General features: G+C 42.8%; 1 pseudogene; it reads right to left on the bottom strand.

Annotated features, from left to right (window-relative positions):
- Positions 1-5,222: 5,222 nt before the first annotated feature.
- LOC104987981 overlaps positions 5,223-8,857 on the bottom strand; it is an 11,237-nt pseudogene continuing 7,602 nt past the window's right edge.

The following is an 8,857-nucleotide window of genomic DNA, read 5'->3' as shown; positions in this document are numbered from 1 at the left end:
CAGTAAACAACAAAGACAGGAGGAGAACAAGATGGCAATGGAGCAGGTGGATGTGGAGTACATCTCTCTCCATGGATACATCAGAAATACACCTTCAGACACAGAAGTGTATGCAGAACACCAGCTGAGAGTGGACAGGAGTACCTGACCAGTGGAAAAGAATATATAGAACCACCCAAAACTCAGTAGGACAAAGGAACTAGGGGGAAAACAGGAGTGTTAGTAGAACTGGACCTGCGGGGGGAACTGAAGCAGGGGTTCGATCCCACATTGGGACAATTGTCTGAGTTAGAGGAGAAACATTTAAGGCTGAGAGTGAAACAGCTGATCTGAGGCAGCCTAAATGGAATAAGAATCAGACAGTCCTTACCGCAGCCATACATACCCTGGACAGGGACACAGATCCCCTGGAAGGCGCAGCAGATGGGAGCTGAAGTTTAGGGATTGTGGAGCAATCCCATGGCAAAGACTGCTGTTGACTATGAGGAGATGGATTGAGGGGATGTGAGGGAGGAGATAGTGGTGGGAAATGCCTGTGGTGGAAAGCTGGGCAGCCATGGAAGCAAGGCAATACTGCTGAGTCACATGTAGGGGGGTAGCCATCGCCATAGCCTCTCTTTCCCCACATGCCAGCATGGGCAGCTAAACAATAGAGAGGCTGGCCCATCGAACACTTGACTCACTGAACTACAGAGTAGGACTCCACACAGGGTGCTTCTTAAAGTGCCTAATGTGCTGATCTACAGAGTAGGACCTCAGCCAGGGGGGCCCCCTCTATGTGCCTGACACATTGAACAACAGAGAAGGATCCTAGGCAAGGGAGCCCTCTAAGTGCCTGAATAGGCAAAGCTACAGAGAAAGGCTAACCAAAGAGGCCTTCTGATCGCCACCTACAAGAGGCCCAAAGAAAGACTCTAATAGGGCCATAACTCCTGCAGTGGAGGCAGTCCGTGTCCCTGTACACTTTGTGCCACCAGGGTCCCTGCAAACCAAGCAGCTGTGCCACCTTCACACTCAACTCTCACTGGGGCAGAGCCGCCACAGGCAAAAAAGAATCTTGTGTGTATGCGCACAGGGTTGCTTTGGTCATGTCCAACTCTTTGCAGCCCTGTAAACTGTGGCCTGCCAGGCTTCTCTGCCAGGGCGGTTCTCCAGGCAAAAGTCCTGGAGTGTATTGGCCAATACTGGTTGCCATACCCTTCTAGAGCACTGTATTTCCTGCTGCCCTAGCCACCAACTCCCCTGAGTACCTGGTGCTGCCAGAACTCCTGCGACCCAAGCAGCCGCACCACCTGCACATCTGGCCCTCACAAGGGCAAACCCAAGTCCTCCAAGGAAGCCTCAGGAGCAAACACCAGTGGGTGATCCACATGCAGAGGTGGAAATAAAACCACAGTTGAAACCCAGTGGCAGTGTGGCTAGGGAAGAAGACACAAAATCTTCCCACCAGCTGTATAAACTGCAGATTAAATCCACAATCAAATAGGCAGACTCTGTGTCTATGGACTATATAAAAGGACATTCAGAGCTCCCACAAAAGAAAATGCACTAGTTCTGATAGCAGGGGACATTGGAGGCAAGAACACACAGTAATAGGACCAGATTAGAATCTGAGCTGCCCCCACAACAGATCCAGAGATCAGCACATGCTGGGGGGTATCCTAGGGAAAGATCAACCCCTGAGCCTTTGGAGTAGGAGCACTGACTCCAAGAACCTAGACTACCAGAGAACTAACCCTAGGAAGTATCATATATTGAGAACTCACACAAAGGAAGCCATTTGAATACAAGACCCAGCATCATCCAACCACCAGGAGCAACCTGTGCAGAACAACTCATCTAAACAACAAACAAAACAAAAATACACACCCAATCAGCAGCAGACAGGATTACCACCTCACTTAGCCTCGCTGATCAGAGGAAAAACAAACCAACAAACAAAAACTCAGGACAAATCTCACCCTATACAAAGCTTACACAAACAATTGGACCAGCCTTAGGATGGCAGAAACCAAAAGGAAGAAAGAATTCAACCTTGAAGCCTGGGAAAAGGAGACTTCAAACACAATAAGTTAAAAAAGAAAAGTAAGAATGAAAGGCAGAGAAATACTACACAAATGAAGGAACAAATTAGAAACACAGAAGTCCAAATAAATGAAGAGGAAATAGGCAAACTACCTGAAAAAAATTCAGAATAATGATAGTAAAGATGATCAAAAACCTTGAAAACAAAATGGAGAAAATGCAAGAATCAATTAACAAAGACCTAGAAGAATTAAAGAATAAACATACAGAGACAAACAACACAATTACTGAAATTTAAATTATTCTGGAAGGAATCAATAGCAGAATATCTGAAGCAGAAGAACAAATTAGTGAGCTGGAAGGTAGAATGGTGGAAATAACTTCTGAAGAGCACAATAAAGTAAAAAGAATGAAAAGAACTGAGGATAGTCTCAGACACCTCTGGGACAATATCAAATGCACCAATTTAAATTATAGGGGTCCCAGAAGAAAAAGAGAAAAAGAAAGGAAATGAGAAAATTTTTGAAACTGATTATAGTTGAAAATTTCCCCAACATGGAAAAGGAAATAATCAATCAAGTTCAAGAGGCACAAAGAGTCCCATACAGGATAAACCCAAGGAGAAACATGCCAAGACACATGTTAATCAAACTGACAAAGACTAAACACAAAGAAAGAATATTAAAAGCACCAAGGGAGAAGCAACAAGTAACATACAAGGGAAACCCCATATTCTTCACAGCTGATCTTTCAGCAGAAACTCTGCAGGACAGAAGGAAATGTTAGGATATATTTAAAATACTGAATGGGAAAAATCTACAACCAAGATTACTGTACCAGGCAAGGATCTCATTAAAAAAAAAAAAAAAGCTTTTCAGACAAGCAAAAGTTAAGAGAATTCAGTACCACCAAACCAGCTTTACAAAAAATGTTAAAGGGATTTATATAGCCAAGAAATACAAAAGAAGGAAAAAGATCTACAAAATCAATCCCAAACAATTAAGAAAATGGCAATAGGAACATCAGTTGAGTTCAGTAGCTCAGTCATGTCCAACTTTTTGCAACCCCATGGACTGCAGCATGCCAGGATTCCCTGTCCATCACCAACTCCCAGAGCCTACTCAAACTCATGTCCATTGAGTCAGTGATGCCATCCAACCATTTCATCTTCTGTTGTCCCCTTCTCCTCACATCTTCAATCTTTCCCAGCATCAGGGTCTCTTCAAATGACTCAGTACTTCGCATCAGGTGGCCAAAGTATTGGGGTTTCAGCTTCACCATCAGTCCTTCCAATGAATAGTCAGGATTGATCTCCTTTAGGATGGACTGGTTGGATCTCCTTGCAGTCCAAGGGAATCTCAAGAGTCTTCTCCAACACCATAGTTGAAAAGCATCAATTTTTCGGTGCTCAGCTTTTTTTATAGTCCAACTCTCACACCCATACATGACTACTGGAAAAACCATAGCTTTAAGTAGATGGACTTTTGCTGGCAAAGTAATGTCTCTGCTTTTTAATATGCTGTCTAGGTTGGTCATCACTTTTCTTCCGAGGAGCAAGTGTCTTTTAATTTCATGGCTGCAGTCACCATCTGCAGTGATTTTGGAGCCCAGAAAAATAAAGTCCGACACTGTTTCCATTGTTTCCCCATCTATCTGCCATGAAATGATGGGACCAGATGCCATGATCTTAGTTTTCTGAATGTTGAGCTTTAAGCCAACTTTTTCACTCTCCTCTTTCACCTTCATCAAGAGGCTTTTTAGTTCTTCTTCACTTTCTGCCATAAGGGTGGTCGTTTGCATATCTGAAGTTATTGATATTTCTCCTAGCAATCTTGATTCCAGTTTGTGCTTCATCCAGCCCAGCATTTCTCATGATGTACTCTGCATATAAGTTCAATAAACAGGGTGACAATATACAGCCTTGATGTACTCCTTTCCCTATTTGGAACCAGTCTATTGTTCCATGTCCAGTTCTAACTATTGCTTCCTGACCTGCATACAGGTTTCTCAAGAGGCAGGTCAGGTGGTATGGTATTCCCATCTCTTTAAGAATTTCCCACAATTTGTTGGGATCCACACAGTCCAAGTCTTTGGCATAGCCAAGAAAGCATAAGTAGATGTTTTTCTGGAACTCTCTTCCTTTTTCCATGATCCAATGGATGTTGGCAATTTGATCTCTGGTTCCTCTGCCTTTTCTAAATCTGGCTTGAATAACTGGAAGTTCATGGTTCATGTACTGATGAAGCCTAGCTTAGAGAATTTTAAGCATTGCTTTGCTAGTGTGAGAATTGAGTGCAATTGTGTGGGAGTTTGAGCATTCTTTGGCATTGCCTTTCTTTGGGATTGGAATGAAAACTGACCTTTTCCAGCCCTGTGGCCACTGCTGAGTTTTCCAAATTTGCTGGCATACTAAGGGCAGCACTTTCACAGTATCATCTTTTAGGATTTAAAATAGCTCAACTGGAATTCTATCACCTCCACTAGCTTTGTTCGTAGAGATACTTCTTAAGGCCCACTTGACTTCACATTCCAGGGTGTCTGGCTCTAGGTAAGTGATCACACCATCGTTGTTATCTGAGTCATGAAGATCTTTTTTATATAGTGCTTCTGTGTATTCTTGCCACATCTTCTTAATAACTTCTGCTTCTTTTGGGTCCATACCATTTCTGTCCTTTACTGTGCCCAACTTTGCATGAAATGTTCCCTTGGTATCTCTAATTTTCTTGAAGAGATCTCTAGTCTTTCCCATTCTACTGTTTTCCTCTATTTTGTGCAATGATCACTGAGGAAGACTTTCTTATCTCTCCTTGATATTCTTTGGAACTCTGCATTCAAATGGATATATCTTTCCTTTTCTCCTTTGCCTTTAGTTTCTCTTCTTTTCACAGCTATTTGTAAGGCCTCCAATTACTCTAAAATGTAAATGGATTAAATTCTCCAACCAAAAGACACAGACTGGTTGAATGGATACAAAAAGAAAGTGAAAGTGAAATCACTCAGTCGTGTCCGACTCTTATCGACCCCATGGGCTGCAGCCTACCAGGCTCCTCCGCCCATGGAATTTTCCAGGCAAGAGTACTGGAGTGGGGTGCCATTGCCTTCTCCAAGAAGAGGACTACACCAGCTCAAACTACCTGGATGCCCAAACTCACCTCAAGACTGCAGTGAATGTAATACAGGAAACGTTTCAGATCTCTCTAGTTCTCTACCTGGTAGTTCCATGGCTTGTTACTGAGCATCTCAATACACTGGAACCCAGAAGTTTCACACTTTCCTGTAAATGCAGTTCCTTTAGGAAAAAGTTTCATGTCTATACTCTGATCCAGGTCAGTCAAGACCAAGCTGGCAGATAAGTCATCATCTTTGTTGTCTTGTTCCAAAAATCTGTTTCTGAGTATGAAATTGTCTGGCTTGATGTCTCCGTGGATGATTTTGCAGTCATGGACTTGCTGGATCATGCAGAGCATTCTGATAGCAAAAGCGAGGACTAGTGCCTGAGGCATCACTTTTTCAGGGATATTTTTATAGAGATTAATGGCATTTAATAATGTGCCATAACTGTAGAGGTCTCCTACTAGCACGCTGCCATTCTGGAACAGGTGGGCCAAATAAAATTTGATAAACATGTGTTGCATACTTGGCTTCAGTCTTTCTGTCAGCTGGGTCCCAATGTAGAATTCCCAGAGGTTGGGAGCCTTCTGGACCTTCAAAGCAAATTTCTCCTTATTTTTGCTGTTGTTCACATCTCCATGGGTAACTTCATAGACTTGGGCGAAAGCCCCTTCTCCAATAAAGTGATCAATGTAGACCAGCAAAGAACCTAATTGGAATTCAGTCTTGGGCTTGATGGCTGGAAGCTTACATGCCCATTCATAAGTATTTGGATAGGAACTCACTGGTTTAGAAAGCCCAGATAAAAGTTTGAGAATCAACTCCTCATCCCAGGGGTTCTCAACAGTGAAGTTTGGAGCATCGACATTCCCAAGCAAGCCAGCCTGCATCAGTTCAGCCTGGAGCCCAGCGCTGGCTTCTCCCGGATCCTCTGCAGTGGCAAAGTCAGGGTCTGTGACTTTACAGGCCTTGAGACCCTGCTCTGCTTCGCTTGTCAGCACAGCTGCAGCAGGCTGGCCCAGACAGAGCAAAGACGGCCCAAAGGGCCATCTGCGGGGCACACTGGGTCTGGGCTTATCTCTTCAACTAGACTGAACTTTCTCTCTTTCAAGGGTTCCACCTTGTTTCTTTCACAAGAATCCAAAGCCACATGGGTGTGCTGGTTTGCTACCATATTTTCTTGCACCCACTGGAAGATAAAGAAAATATGCACCCACTGGATACAAAAAGAAGACCCATATATATGCTGTCTACAGGAAACCCACTTCAGACCTAAAGACACATACAGATGTAAGTGGATGGAAAAATATATTCCATGCAAATGGGAAGCAAAAGAAATCTGGAGTAGCAATCCTCATATCAGATAAAATAGATCTTAAATAAAGAAGATTACAAGAGGTAAGGAAGGATGCTGCTGCTGCTGCTAAGTCGCTTCAGTCGTGTCCAAAGTAAAGTCTTGGAGTCTTGTCCGACTCTTAGCGACCCCATGGACTGTGGCCTACCAGGCTCCTCCGTCCATGGGATTTTCCAGGCAAGAGTGCTGGAGTGGGGTGCCATTGCCTTCTCCAGTAAGGAAGGATACTACATAATGATCAGGGATCAACCCAAGAGGAAGATATAGCAACTGTAAATACCTATGCACCCAACATAGAAGCACCTCAATACATAAGACAAACACTAACAGACATAAAAGGAGAAACTAACAGTAACACAATAGTAGTAGGAGACTTAAACAACCCACTCACACCAATGGACAGATCATCAAAACAGAAAATTAATAAGGAGACACAAGTCTTAAATAACACATTAGATGAGATGGACCTCATTGCTATCTTCAGGACATTCCATCCAGATGCAGAAGAATACACCTTCTTCTCAAGTGCACATGGAACATTCTCCAGGATATACCACATCTTGGGTCACAAATCAAACCTCAGTAAATTTAAGAAAATTGAAAATTGTATCAGGCATCTTCTCTGAACACAGCACTATGAGACTAGATATCAATTATAAAAAAAAATAACTGTAAGAAATACAAACACATGGAGATTAAACAATAGGTTTCTAAGTAACCAACAGGTTACTGAAGAAATCAAAAGGGAAATCAAAAAATTTCTAGAAACAAATGACAATGAAAACACGACAATGCAAAACCTATGGGATGCAGCAAAAGCAGTTCTAAGAGGGAAGTTTATAGCAATACAGTCCTACCTCAAGAAACAAAGACAGTATTCAGATGCAAACAAGTCTGATTTTAACATGCCACTGCTCTCTCCACTATTACAAATTGCACCATTCATTTGTCTAATAAATATTTATCAAGTGTTTATTATGTACCCGGCTGCAAGGTCTCTATAGAAAAGACAATGTCCTCACTTCCGTGAAACTCACTTTCTAGACAGGAGAACACACAACGTGCAAGTAAATAGTACATAAGCAAGGTCACTGGAAGTGGCAGTTGGAACTGAGAAGAAAGCATGCAGTGTGATGTGGTGAAAAGTGATGGAAAGCACTTCCTTGGCACTAGAGCATTCCAGAAAAGTTCTCTCTGAAAATAAAACATTTAAGTCAAGTCTTAAAGATGGAAAAGAAACCACTGAGGCAAACATCTAGGGACCAAGGATTTCAGATGGATGGAAAAGCAAAAACAAAGCCTCTGACATGTTTGAGGAGAATAGGAAGGAATCCAAAGTGCAGGAACTGGTACCAGATGAGATGAACAGAAACCAATTATTTTACGGTTTTTTCAAATTTAAAATGTAACAAGTTTTTTAAAAGATTTTGTAGACCATGGTAATAAGTTTGTATTTTACTCAAGATTCAATGAAAAGTCAGTAAGGATGCTAAATAGACCAGGACATTATCTGAATTACATAGAAAATGATCTAGAAAATGAGCTGAAGGAGAATCAGCATGGAAGCAGGGGATTAATGAAAAAGCCATCACAGCCATCCATGTCATGGTACCCAGGACCAGGAAGCAGAGGGTAAGAGGCAAGAGATTAGTTTGGAGTTTACTGCAGCAATTCATGCTAGAGATCATCCTGTCTTAGACTAGGTCAGTGGTTCTTCAGATCAGATCAGATCAGATCAGTCACTCAGTCATCTCCGACTCTTTGCGACCCCATGAATCGCAACACGCCAGGCCTCCCTGTCCATCACCAACTCCCGGAGTTCATAGAGACTCACGTTCATCGAGTCAGTGATGTCATCCAACCATCTCATCCTCTGTCGTCCCCTTCTCCTCCTGCCCCCAATTCCTCCCAGCATCAGAGTCTTTTCCAATGAGTCAACTCTTCGCATGAGGTGGCCAAAGTACGGGACTTTCAGCTTTAGCATCATTCCTTCCAAAGAAATGCCAGGGCTGATCTCCTTCAGAATGGACTGGTTGGATCTCCTTGCAGACCAAGGGACTCTCAAAAGTCTTCTCCAACACCACAGTTCAAAAGCATCAATTCTTCGGCGCTCAGCTTTCTTCACAGTCCAACTCTTACATCCATACATGACCACAGGAAAAACCATAGCCTTGACTAGACAGACCTTTGTTGTCAAAGTAATGTCTCTGCTTTTGAATATGCTCTCTAGGTTGGTCATAACCTTCCTTCCAAGGAGTAAGCGTCTTTTAATTTCATGGCTGCAGTCACCATCTGTAGTGATTTTGGAGCCCAGAAAAATAAAGTCTGACAGTGTTTCCACTGTTTCCCCATCTATTTCCCATGAAG

This window comes from Bison bison, unplaced genomic scaffold (assembly GCF_000754665.1).
Source record: "Bison bison bison isolate TAMUID 2011002044 unplaced genomic scaffold, Bison_UMD1.0 scf7180017864110, whole genome shotgun sequence".
In the NCBI taxonomy this organism is placed as follows: domain Eukaryota; kingdom Metazoa; phylum Chordata; class Mammalia; order Artiodactyla; family Bovidae; genus Bison; species Bison bison.
Note: the sequence above shows the minus strand (reverse complement) of the source record. Positions and strands in the feature narration are given on the sequence as shown.